Source organism: Micrasema longulum, unplaced genomic scaffold, assembly GCF_059751315.1.
Source record: "Micrasema longulum isolate JH-2025_06_02 unplaced genomic scaffold, ASM5975131v1 h1tg001078l, whole genome shotgun sequence".
Classification (NCBI taxonomy): domain Eukaryota; kingdom Metazoa; phylum Arthropoda; class Insecta; order Trichoptera; family Brachycentridae; genus Micrasema; species Micrasema longulum.
Genome location: NW_028278266.1, coordinates 47,522 through 61,899, shown reverse-complemented (window position 1 = coordinate 61,899; position 14,378 = coordinate 47,522). Strand labels below are relative to the sequence as shown.

General features: G+C 34.1%; 1 long non-coding RNA gene across 1 annotated transcript; it reads left to right on the top strand.

Annotated features, from left to right (window-relative positions):
- The first annotated feature begins 6,947 nt into the window (after nt 1-6,947).
- Nucleotides 6,948-12,581, top strand: LOC148277168 (uncharacterized). The gene is made up of 4 exons (XR_015823565.1): nt 6,948-7,337; nt 7,853-7,915; nt 8,139-8,228; nt 12,319-12,581. It is a non-coding gene; the product is annotated as an uncharacterized LOC148277168 (long non-coding RNA).
- Nucleotides 12,582-14,378: the final 1,797 nt, after the last annotated feature.

Sequence of the window (14,378 nt, the reverse complement as noted above, 5' to 3'; positions counted from 1 at the left end):
GACTTTTCGTGTCCGGGTGGAATAAATAATACAGTTCTTTGAGTGAAATACCATATGATAAAAAATAAACGGGAATTTGGTAAAAAGGCAAAATTTTAAATAAATTTCTTTATACCCCCTTTAAAATACTCGCCATTTGCGACGGTACATTGAGGGCAACGCTCAATCCAATTGTCTGTCCACTTTTCATTGGCCTGCAAAGGTGTGGCCTTTAGCTCTTGCAGCGAATTCCCTTTTTACAGTGTCAATCGTCTCAAACTGCGTTCCTCTTCGTTGCAATTTTCTTCTTCTTCTTTTCCACATCCGCTCCTAAGTGGAGCATGTAGACATCACCAGTGCCTCCAGGAGGCCCTATCGCTAGCCATCATTTTGGCCTCCTCCCGCGTCAAACCAGCGCCCCTTATTTCGACCGAATAAAGTCGAAAGATCGTCATCGATGGCCTTCCAGAACGGCGTGAGCCCGCAGGTTTAAAGAAGATCCAACTTGGGTTTAGGTTCTCCTGAAACATGCACAGCACGTATTCGAGCCAGGTCCACCGCTGCATCTTCAAGACGCTTGTTATTGAAGGCTTCTGCGTCCGTTCTCGGACTTCAATATTAGTTATAAAATCAAACCACCTTATAACTCATATTCTTCTCGGGCCCTTACTCTCAAAACTCAGAAGTTTGGTGTTTAATTGCAATTTTGGTCTTGGGAAAAGGAAAAAGTCAGACGGGGCCTGGTATACAAAATACGTTGCTTGGCTTATGACATTAGTCAAACTTTTGGCTAAAAACTCCGAAATAATCACCGCTATACGATATGGCGTATTATCGTGGTGTAAAATCCACGAATTGTCCTTCTACATTCCTTCAGTGTTTTTGTGACGAGGAAGGCAGCGACGCGTTTCATGCCCAAAATATCGGTCAAAATATGATCTGCCAATCCATATGAGATGCTCAATAACACAGCAAGCTCTTGGATTGGTACACATCGATTTTTCAATAGTAATTGCTTTGCCGATTCAATGTTTTCTTCAGTAACTGACGTTGTTGGACGTCCAGTATGTTTATCATCAACTAAATATTCACGTACGCCTTTGAACCTCTTATACCATTTATACGCCCATTTTTCCAAAGGCTTGATTTGAATTTTTCAATGATTCGACTCACGAAATTTCATAAGCAACTCAAAATTTGAGTCACGCCCATAGTTCCAATTTTGTATCCATAATTAAAATCGCCACACAGATTTTTTTCGACTTAGTCAAACAGACGCTGACAATACTGAACATCCGATCGCCATCAAACTTTGACAGATTGTCAAAAACAGTGCTGCCAACGTGACTACAAAAAAAATACCGATTGGCGCGACGCGGGCATTTCAAATTAGAAATTCCCGTTTATTTTTTATCATATGGTATAACTCATCATCATCATCTTAATTACTTTCCGCCCCTAATGGCTACAGGGCACTGCGTTTGTTTACCAACCACAGCGAATCTGTATCATTTTTTAAACATAAATATAAGATAATATATAATTATAAGCTTTTGTCTTTATTTCGATAGCAAGAGGTTTCCTCCACAGGACCCATTTTACGAATTGTTTAAGTGAAATTTGTGAAAAAAAGAAAAGGCGTGCTTTTTTTTTCTAAATGTTTTTAATTACAGTTTACCGGCGAAAATATTTCAAATTTTCATACAAATACACATATTTTCGTGCATAAATTTTGATTTTACTTCATAGACAGTCGAAGTTAACAGTATATTCAATTGTCTATAAAGTAAAATTTCATTTTCCGTACTAAAACGTGTATATTTTAATGAATTTTGTTTCGAATTCTATGCAGTTGCAGGTTACCGACGAAAATACTTTAAATTTTCCTACAAATTGTCGTACATGAAATTTTATTTTACTTTTTAGAGAATTCATGATAACTCTGTTAACTTCCCATTGATTTCGGGCCCTAGTTTTAAAAAAAATTAAGAAAATAGTCAAAATATTTTATTGTACCGATGATTTTAATTTGTGAGAGATTTTCAGCATTTTTCCACCGAGCTTCTATAAACTTACCGTTTTCCCGCCAGCGTAACTGTCAGATAATTGTAGGTTAGGTTTCCTGTGACAATCGTCTGTGATTGGCCGCTAATTTCAGCTGGAGGGTTGAGGGGGTACCTACCTACTGTAGCTTCCTCGGTGTTGAAAATAATTGCTATTTGTGTTTAGTATCATTAGCATGCGAATTGAAAAAAACATCACGTGCGAAAATAAGTATGCATGCTTAAATTTTTTAAGAAAAGTTTTGGATTTTAATTTAGTTATTAGTTGGTTTAACTGATCATTTCACACTTTCTGTAACATTCATCATTCTGCCTGTGTTTGTAAATCCGTGTTAATCTATCCATAATTCTTATGTGGTCCGTCTCGTGTTTAAAGAATGCGTTCGCCTATCACACGTGAGGTTTCGGGTTCAAACCTGTAAGGTTAACAATAAAAAATTATTTTTAAATATCTAGATACGCCGCCTCTAGATATGGGGTACCATTATATGCAGATAAGGGAATTACAATGACGATTAACCCATGTGTGGCTATGATGTCACATGAGTCTACATTAAATGCAAAATTATTATTGAAGAGTACATAAATACAGCTTGTCAATTTAGAGTTGAAAATATTAAAAGTGGAACTACGAAATTTGTACACTGGCAACACCAACAATAATTGTCAAAAGTATCAAACACGTTTTGTTTAGCGTCGACGTACGAGTTTTCATGTGATATTGATATTTAAATTGGCTTTATGTATTTTAAAAATTTCACTAATTATAAAAACTATTATCAACATGAATAAAACAATAAAAAGTGGCACTAGGGAGGTAATTTTTAACGTTTTTGACGTTGTTTGGAAGAATGTAAAGCCGAAAAAATCTCAATGGATATAACGGACGTTTATGGGCGAACTTCCAAGATGACTGGTATGTATTGAAGTTTTTGCCATTTATTTTTAATTCTGTAACACTTTGAAATGATATATTGAGCACTGTTGCTTGAAAACACTTAAAATTACTTTTTATTTGAGATTATATTTACATGCTGTTTTGACAGTTCTCTTTAAGCATAATGACACTGTAAATGCAGAATACTGTAAACGATATATAAAAAAAATATTTTTAGTGAAAATATTTTCAGTTTTATTTGAATAATACGAGTAACAATTTGAATGCATTTTATTTCAATGTTTCAAACATGTTTTATTATTTTATTTTATTTACATATATATACAATATTGTTGGCTCTCATGGTTATATTTTTTCTATAAATCTTTTTGCAGGTAAATCAGAAAGTACCATCAGGCGAATTGTCAAGGAGAGTGAAACAAATGGGGTAAATTCCAAACTCCAGGCAAAATAAGAAAGGGTCGCCCTCCGAAAGCTTTAGATAATTTTTACATCAGTGCTATTCGTCGGAAGGTACATTTTTTTATACAGTTCGAAAGGAAGTTCCCACGTAGAGAAGTTTGTTAGCTGTATTAAAAGAAGACATGGAGTTTGATGGTAGTCACGAATATTTAAGAAAAACCTTAATGTCGATTGGTTTTGTATATAAAAAATGCAAGACAAACCGTGAAATTCTTATAGAAAAAACAAATGTTGCAACGAAGAGAGAAGCGTATTTAAAAGTTATTATGGATAGTAGAATGTTGCCGAAAGAGCTAAGAAAATATATTGTTTATTTAGATGAAAGTCATATACATTCTTCATATAAACTGAAAAAATGTTGGTAATCGGTGAATGTAAGTGGAGTGCGGAATGAAATTTCAAAAGGTAAAAGATGGATTATAGTGCACGCTGGAAGCGAAAAAGGTTTCGTGCCTAATGCGCTCTTGATTTTCATTGGAAATAACACAAAGGAAGACTATCACTCTGAAATGAATGGGCATAATTTCAGAAAATGAGTGGTGGAAAGACTTATTCCAAATTTATCAGAACCATCTATTATTGTTATGGATAACGCACCTTATCATTCCACAATTGTTTACAAAGCACCAACATCGGCAACAAAAATTAATGATATCAAATATTGGCTGTTAGAAAATAACATCCCCTTTGATCCGTCATTAAGGAAACCTTCATTGTTAATATTGGTTAGACAACACAAGCCAGAGCCCATATATGAAATAGATGAATTACCAGGAGAACATGGTCACACCGTGGTAAGGCTTCCACCTTATCACTGTGACTTGAATCCCATAGAATTAATATGGGCTTTGGCAAAACGAAAAGTTACTCAAAGAAACACAGGAAATGGAAACAATATAAAAGAACTGACTGAAAATGCATTTCATGACATAAGCTCCGAAAACTGGAGAAATTGTTGCCAACATGTAGAAAAAATTGAAAAAAAGTATTATGAGGATGGAAACACCTTGTATGAAAATATTGATGACTTGATAATTCAAGTAAAAAACGGTGACAGCGACACCTGCGACACGGAAGCTGAAGCTGAACTCAGTTTTATAGAAGAAGATCCATTTTTGGGTGCTGAGTTTTTAGATTCTGAATCTGATTCTCAGTGAGATTTAAATATGTTTTTTATCTATATATATATATTATAAAGAAGAGTTTCCGTCGGTCTGTCCGTTTGTATTCTATACAAATCTTTAAAACACGAGGAATGTCACCGTCTACATGAAACCACCTTATATTATATTTAAAGTTACATGTTATTTATTTTTTTCTACCAACTTGTGTTAAAAAACATTAACAATTCTATCTTTACTGTATGTTTCGATAATAAAAGTATTTTACTATTAAGTTATGTTTGTATGTTATTTATTGTATTTCATTTAATTTTGAGATCAGTGGGTACCTATCTATATTGCATTGAAAAAATATTTTTGTGTTATTAATATTTTACGAAATTGTAGGATACACAGCTTTACATTTGCAGCATGTGTTCTATTTTTAGTATTGCCATTTAAACAACAGTGGCGCCCTCCCTTGTTTTCTACTCTTTATTGACATACTGTACATGTTGAATTTTCGTTTTTAGTTACATTTGTTTAAAAAGTATCACGTCTTTTGGTTATGCATAAAAAATAACGTAAAATAATTAAAATTAAAGATTAAATGAAATATCCTCTGTTCACCTTACCTCAGAACCCTAAATACAATGATTGCAATTCCTACGTTATTCTGGGTTTTGGCACCTCTATTGCTGTTACTTCTTTCGTGGCAGTCAGGATCCGATCCAACCTTGCTGTCAGGAAGAAGGGGCACTTGACGATTATACACACCGTAGAATTAATACTCGATTTAATATTATTGATGGCAAAAATATCTTTTTTGCAATCGCGATGACAATATGAGAATCACATGTGCACACGGTCGGTTGTTCTGGCGCCGGAACAATATAGGTACCCACGGTAGGAAAAATGCAACATCTTAACCAGGGTCCCGTAGGTAGTAAACAAATCCGAACCCCCCATCCCGGCAAATGTGCTAGATATATAATAAACATCAATATGTGCACATGTGGCGTAACCAATTAATATGAACGAGATTCGTTATCGAATATATGCAAATGAACACTGATGTTAGAATTTATATTTTTATATTTTTACTACGCGGTTGGCAATAATCTCAAAGTGTGAAGATTTTGGTTCTCGGTTGTAAGTGGCGAGCTGCAGAGGTGGAGAAGAGAGGGAGCGATCAGCGCGTCGGCGTCGGTGCCTTTATATGTTTACCTACGTCACTGTTCCTCTGGGTTGCCCACCTGTCGTGTCTGTTGTCTATTGCTCTAATTTCTTGACAGTTACCGGTACCTACTTCTGAGGTACCACAATATTTTATAATAGCCTTTAAAAGCGAAGAAAAATAAATGTTTCTCATTTTCAATGACAGGAAATACATTGAATTAAATCTACCAAGTTCACAATTATAAAATTTAGCAGTTAAAAATGCTATTTCTGATTATTGATTTATTTTGGTGCTAATGCGAATTATTCCATTACCGCGCTGTAGGGATGTACGCGTATTATGGCGAGATTATGTTTATTGGCAGTATTTCCTCACTGTAGACTGTTTGTTAGAGGGGTGGATAATATATAACACCAATGGGGTGTTTTGAGCTTTGCTTACTGCTCAGGGCGAATTGACTTTAATAAGCAACCTCTGACAATCGCTCGGGCCTTTGTGAGCGCGGAAAATAAGGCATAAATAATTATGTAGCTTATTGCGCGATGGAAAAACGCATTCTCCAGTCCCATTTTATGTTCTTTTATCTATCGTTAGAGTAAAACTTTGTAGGAGAAACAGTTGTGAAGATAATATAAAAAAAACAACTTAAAGAGTGCTTTTTTAATAATAAAATTAATGACTTAGAGCTTTGGAGCGGACAGGAAATGATAAAAACCGTATTAAGCAATCACTGGGTTTAACCCCCCCTAGAGATGGAAGGCCCGTAGTTTTTAAATGGTCGTTTAATTACTTTATTAGTAATATTTCATTATTGTCGTCCATAGCGCACTGCCTCATTTCAAGTTATACCCCCCCCCCCACCCCTATTACATATTACAACAAATATGAACAACAATTTAGTTTATAACCTGCCATTAACTAGTTTAAGTGGCCTCTACACATTTTGTAACAATCACCATTCCTCCTGTATTTAAACAATCATAAATGTTCAATTTTAAATATTAGAGTTTTAAAGCTTTATTGATGGGGAAGAGATTCGTCTGCCCTGTTAATGCCTCGACTTACATATTCCTATCTCTAAAATGTTCTCATCTCTGTTGCAATATGTTTATTTTTTTTAGATTTTTTCAACAGATTCCCAACAACAACACAAGGGTTACGTTTGGTACTCGTCACAGAAAATAGTTGCCACCAGGCAGTTTTCAGCCAATACAAGACTTTCTAGTCATTCTTCCGATGCCGCACAAGCCACTTGCTAGTAAATCAATACAGTTTGTGGCGCAACTGTCGGCGGCGTGTGCCCAGCCACGCCGTGCCGGCCGGCGTTCTTCTAGACGAACCGCCAATTTATCCGTTTCCATTCGAAATCGCTGTCACACTGCTCTCTGTGTTTTTGCACTTTTCCTTCGAAATACCGAGTTGTTGCGTACCGAATCGTAATTCTACGAAAAAACTACATCGTTTTCCGAAACGATATCCACATTTATTTAAAGAACGGATCAATCGTGTTCAAAGTCCCAAATTTATGAATTTATCCGATGACAAGATTAATCGACGTTGTTTTGTATGCATTAAACACTTCAACGCATTCAACTTTAGCCAATACAATGACATCCAGCTTTTATTGTGCTCTGTGCCTACCATTGGATTGCCAGGTAAATTACATGATATTTCATACATAATTATTTCAAGAATTTGTCTCATGTTGCACGTTTATTCGTCCCGTTTGCCTGCCCTGCAAATTTATAACTCATAGGGAAAGCATACTTTTATTAATCTGGACCCATTTTACAATTAAAGTTATTAGTATTTCTGCAAGAAAAATATATGTACGACTTAGGTTAGCTTTCCACTGTAATTGCACCTTATTTATCTGTCTTGTGTCTATACAATTGCAAGTCTGCTTTTGGAATGTGGTGTTTGTGATTTGTCTTACAGTTTTGCTATATCGTTCCATATTTTTTGTCTCAATCGGAGTTTATATTGTTTTTACAGTTGATTAATCGGGTTATAATGTATGTACAAAGTTGGCGTAGTGCCTTTTCCTGCAACTTCCGACATTTTTATTTGGTCATTATTTACAAACAATTACTAGGGTGGCATGGTGTGTATACAATTGTAAGGATGTGCTTTTACAATGTGGTGTTGGTAATTTGTATTTTTTTTACAGGGTTTAACAAGTCACCATCCAAAGAAAATAGTTTTCATTATTTACTTGGTGAACAGAGTTCGGGTATGTATTTCTATAATTTTCACATTTCCTTACACCCCTTCTTTCAGACTTATGTTCTATCTCAGTTATTATATTATCGTTAATGCTTTCTACACGTCCTAACCATCTCAGCTTATTCTTTTCTATTCGTTCAAGCCTTACTCGATCTTTCAAGGTTTTTCCTGAAATTCTTGCATTATGTTATCTGGTATGATGTTCATTTTATTTTTATTGTGAATTACAGTCGGCGTAGCTGTTACTGAAGAACTCCCCTGTGCACTCCCGGAAGGCGTTGCCAGTTGCAGTGGTACGACTTTCATCCAACCTATTTCTGGTTTGTAGTAATATTTTTTTATTTTTGTAATAAAAATTTACAGACATACATATTTATATATAAGAGAAAGAGAAACATCTTTGTTTCTTTGTTAAAAAGAAAAAAATAAGAAAAAATACATATAAATTCAGGAGAGTTCAGCGTGTGTAAGAGTTAATGGGAGATTTACATCTTGGTTTGCGATCTCAAAAGGCATGAAACAGGGATGTGTAATGTCACTATGGTTGTTTAATCTATACATGGACAACTGTATGAAAGAGATAGAATGTATGGGTATTGGAGCAAAAACTGATAATTTTTCAGTCAGCTGCTTGTTGTATGTTGATGATGCAGTTCTGTTAGCAAGCAGCAACGAGGATTTGCAACAAATAGTCTCTAGAATGTATGATGTATGCCTGGAGAGCCAATTGGCGATGAACCAAACTAAGTCAAAAGTGATGATATTTGAACGTAGTTATACAGAAAGCAGCCAGCCATAGAAAAGTGAAACTGAGATAATAGCCATTTTGTGAAAAGGGTGAATTATAAAATCTACACAACAGTTGGAATGTTTTTGACTAACAAATGATAACAATGAATACATAAGTTTTTTTAAATATTACAAACAAGAATCTTATTATGTATTTGACAAGTTTAAATGATTTTTATAGTACCATAAGATTTTTCTAGTTTTGTGGGTGTTTTCTGCAAATTTACAAATGCCGTTTTTGTGATCGACAAAGACTACAGCGTCTGAGCGTGGGCCATTCCTTTTTTAATTATTAAAAAGTTTATAGCACATTTATATCGTATGACATGACCATGAAAGTGACCCTCTCAGTTGAAACAAATTTCTGACCCATAATTTTCTCCAGCAAATCGGCATATTAAAGCTGTTTGTATTTTCGAAGAACTTAAAATGTATACATACAGTTACTTGTCCGACTCATTGACACATTGTCACATATTACTAATTAATAATGTTTTTAGATATCAACGCTGATGACATATCAGGCCCACTGCGTATTTCTGGTCTGAGTGCACTCCAGCAGAGTAATGTAGTCCAGTAGTCAATGTTAATATTTAGATTTTTCAATCACTTATATGATATTTGAGGAAAATAATTGTATTCTGTGCTTTCCCCGCTATTATACCCGACCCAGTGATTACGAAAATATTGATGTACTTCGTTGAATAACTAATTGAATATTTTAACTTTAATATAATAACTCCTATCTAGTGAGGTCCCAATATCACCGGAAAACCCCTTAATTAAGAATATAAACAAATAAGTAAAGAGCCATAAAACATAAAAATAATTTACCATGGAACCTAATGTTTGTCAATTAGGATGTTTGAATATTAAAAAAATAATTTGTTAATTTATTATAATGGGTACCCACAGTAATGGGAAATTAAAATGTTTTAGCTGTTCATTAGGTATTAATTATTACTCTACAAAAAAAACGTAATTATTATTATACAAACTCTATTCTACAAACTATTCTACAAACAAAACGTAATTGTGGTAAATGAGGTATATCAGCTCGATATTGATCCAAGAATACTTCAGAAAAAGTTTCTTCGATTTCTTCCTTAAGAGTCATATAAACTATCATCACATCACTTAGAAGTTGATCGTTATTGTCTAATTCACTTTCGGAATAGGTTGAGCTGCTAAGTCTCCAAGTTTCTCGGTGAGGTACTATTATTTCTATATCACTTTCACTATCCGTTATCATTTTGAATGATATATTTTGTAAATTTATTCACAATAAAAAGGACGCTTTGCAGAGTTAAATTGTTTGTTAGAGTAACAAAGTAAGATTAAATATATACATATATAAATGTAAAAAATATGTAATTTACCACAGCTGTTTGTAATTTCGGCAACTGTTGTCTATCTCGCTCAATCCATTATGCGTGAACTAGCTATTAGTGAAACGGAATATTTTTCTTGGAAGAAATATCAATTTGTGAGACAGTTGCACAAAAACTTTTTTTATTTTTTATTATATTATTACAACTACCAAGAAATAACATAACTTCTTAGTACATTTACCAGTTATCTTTAAGTTTCAATCTAAATAACTCCCTACAAACATTTGGACATACTCTTAAAATATTGTTGATTAAAAAACTTGCATAAAAAAATTAAAGTGTTTTTAAACATTACCTAGGAGGTGAAATAATTTATCTAGATGAAACTCACCGACATCAATAAAGGTTTGATGCCGCCCGTCAATTAAAAAATGCGTTTGTAGTGTCTAGAGGCGATTATTGTAATGGTATCTATGCAGGTCTACCAATGAACAAAATGACTCGCCTACAATCTGTATTGAATACCGCAGCGAGACTTATTTTCGGAATCTCTAAGTTCAGTCATATCACTCCACTACTTCAGGAACTACACTGGCTACGTTTTCCACAGAGGGTGGAATACAAACTCTGTTGGCTTATGTATATGTCACTGCACAACTCTGCTGTAAATAAAATAAATATCCTGAAACAGGAAACCTGTGAATTGTACCTTCGGGGTGGTACTGAATATAAAGTTCACGGGTTTGAAATTGAAGGCCATGAAATCGTACAAATGTTTGATGTGCCACATCTTTTGAAGGGATTTAGAAATAATATGCTAGTAAAAGATGTACATTTTATTCAAAATTCTGTATCAAAAATAGCAAAGTGGTCCCATATTGTACAATCATACACATACGATCAAGCAAGAGGGGAAGACTTTTTCCAAATGCACAAATTAACAGATTGTCATATTTTCCCTGATAAACTTAGAAAAATGAAGGTCAAGGTTGGTGTTCAGCAGGACAGTAGGAACTACCATGAAATCTTTGGCAGATACTGTGGATGATATTGACGATGGGGCATCGCAGACTGCTGATCTTGTCTTATTTATAAATAAACTTATCGACAGTTTAAATGGCAGTTCTCTCAATGCTGATAGTATTATTTGTAAATACCGTTGTGGAGTCAGATTAACATCTCCCTACTGGAAATTTTGGCAGGAAGCTATTTCCATCTTAAAATCAGTAAAATTTGTAGATTCCTAAAACCAAAAAATATCAATACCACCTACAGTGCGTAACTGGATTACAACTCTGGAAGCAATATCATATTTGAGTAATAAATTACTTACATGTTATAAATTTACTTTTGTGCTTCCACGTAACCTTAACCAAGACCCCATTGAAAACTTTTTTGGCATGGCAAGAAGTCAGGGTGCACGTAACATTAACCCCTCTAGTTCAAATTTTATAGATGCTTTTAAGTCGCTTCTCATATCAAACTTATCTCATACTCGCTCCATTGGAGCAAATTGTGAAAATGATGACGGTGAAATTTTAGATTCATTAAAACTTTTTTTAACATCGGACATCGAAGTCACTCCTTACCAACAAGTTCTTCAAGACAGAAAAGTAGTCAATATGTTGCGGTTTGTAAATATATAGCTGGTTATGTGGCAAAACGGGCTCTATCTAAATTTGGATCTTGTTGTGAATGTAGACTGGATCTTAAATCTAAAATACAGTTACCGGGGCATAGTTTAATAACTTCTAGGGCATGTGGTCCAAATACTTTAATCCACCCAACAATCAAAATCTATAAAGTTTTTAATACCATTGTCAATCACTGCAAAAATAATTTACCGATTATTTGCCATAAGTTTCATGTTATGTCGAGTTTGAAGGAAATAGTACTATCTAAATTAAATCCAGCATGTTTATCTTCCAGCACATAGAGGCCATCTTTTTGATTTTATTGTTAACTTAGTATTACGATTATATATTTTTTCTTGGTGTAAACAAATGAACTTTCTATTAACTGGGCGAAAAAAATTAGAGTCTTGCATTGTTGATCCTCTCAAATTACAAGCTAGAAAGTCTTATAATAAAAGACTTAAGAATAAGAAGCGCAGACAATAAAGTAGATACATGCATACCCTTTTCTTCTTACCTGCCATATAAGCACTTCATTTCATTACTTAATAAGCTTATAAGTGCTTCCTTCTTGTTTTATTCCTAAGCAGCAGCCTAGAAATGTCAATGTGAAATAAAATAAATTATCCACCATTAATAATATTCTTTTGTTTCAGAATGGTGATTGTTGATGCCATGGCTCTTAATCTGCACGAAGAAAATATTTTTCATCCAGGAATAGCAGGGATCCAATGCTGATCACAATGCTGCACAATTTTTAAATAATACTCAATTGTAATTTTTGATAATCCAATATACTAACCACACATGTATATAATATTATTTTACAAGTGTCAGTTTTCTTTCTCGATTCTTTCTGACGTATATAATAGAATCGAGCGATTTATTTTAACAGTAAAATAAAACTATTAAAAATGTTTTTAAAATTTTTTATTTATGTATTCCTATTCCATAATAAATTTATTGTGCAATATCAATATAAAATTGTTTTTTTTAAATACAAGACAGAAAGATTAAATTGCGTGCTAATACTTGTATTTAATTAAGCAATTTTGTATTGATATTGTACAATAAATATCAATATATAATGCAACGCAGTGATTTGAATTTTCGCGCCATCGTCAAGCTTCTTGTATGCCACACTAGAAAGCGCTGCGATCGACGCCAAAAGTACTTAGATATAGTACCATAGTTTCCTGTCTAAATATATCTGTAGTCTGTGGTTGCCACCCATCTTTCATCTATGGCGGACGCATCGACCAAATGTCGTTCTCTCTAAGCCTTCTTTCGCGACAAAACGCCAACCGAATTTTCGGTTATATATAGTAGATAGCACTGTTCAGTAAAATGGACTACATCGTGCAAGTATTTCAAATAACTTTAATTCACGCCTATCCAATCATCCAATGTTGTATATTTAAATTGATTCAATAAAAATAGATTAGGGGTTAAGATGATTATGTCACCCATAAATTAATCATCGCACTACATTACAAAAGAAACGAAAATGGATTTTGTGTAACTTGGAAAAGAACGAATCAAGAAACTGTCATAGTCGTCGGCACGTGATGCTGTGTTATTTCGAGGATCTTTCCGGGCTACGAAGTCACGCTTTAAACAGAAGCATCAATCAACTGAACCTCAGACGAATGACGAATCGAACCAGATGACCCATGAGTTTAGATGGAACACTCCGGATTATTGAAGCATCCGTCAAAATGATGTTTTCCAGAACTCCGAATTCAACGCGTCGCCATTTTTTATATATGCAAAATTAGGTTTCGCATCAATATTTAAATTAATATTTTCAACTAAGTATAGTTTGAAGTAGATTTTTTAATTGATTCTTGAACCAGGTAGCCAATTTAACTTCAATGAAATTGTATAGTGCTTAATGTAATTAAATTCACGTCCTTTAAGGATAAGGGGCGGTATTTTTTATCTCAAATATTTATTTCTGCGATTGGTGTATTGAGCTTCGAGCCCATTCGGACCTTTCATGTTTTGGCGTTGTAGTCTAGCCGGCGGCGATTTGTTCTGTGGACGGAGGATCGCGGGTTCGGGGAAGACAAATTCGCGTAAACTCTTTCGAATTTCAGTTTATTTTCTATTTATCGATCGTGTTTGTTGGTTTACTATAGATAATTGAAGTATGAAGAAAACTAGCGACATCTATTTTTGAAAGAAAGTGGGTTTGATCGGCCACAGATCTTTATATTGGATTGGTTACCGAGATATACAACGGCGAGAATATTAACCGTCAATTTTTTATTAACTTCACTGACAAACCATTTTTTATTTTTTATTTTATTTGTTAGACTATTATAAAAACAAGGTACTGTTGGTATTTAGTCATTAAGGGTTTTGTGAGTTGGTAAAATGTAAAATAGTTTTCGGGTTCAATATTAGTTTTGATGGGTCGAATGTCTTAACGGCAATATGTTAATCTTGTCTGTAGAGTTTATTGACTGACATCCGGGCGCAGTTAGTCAAAATATTCCGTGCATAATCTAACATCATCCACATCCAACGGTACACAAGGCGCTGCATTAGCAATTAAAACGCATAATTATTGTAGCGCATTTTAATTATTTATACATAAATAACGCTCAAGATCTATAAAATACTAGCGGACCTGATGGACGTCGTCCTGCCTGAACGTTGGCTTGACTGCTAAAAATGATTAATATTGAAATTAATTAGGTACGTAGGTATT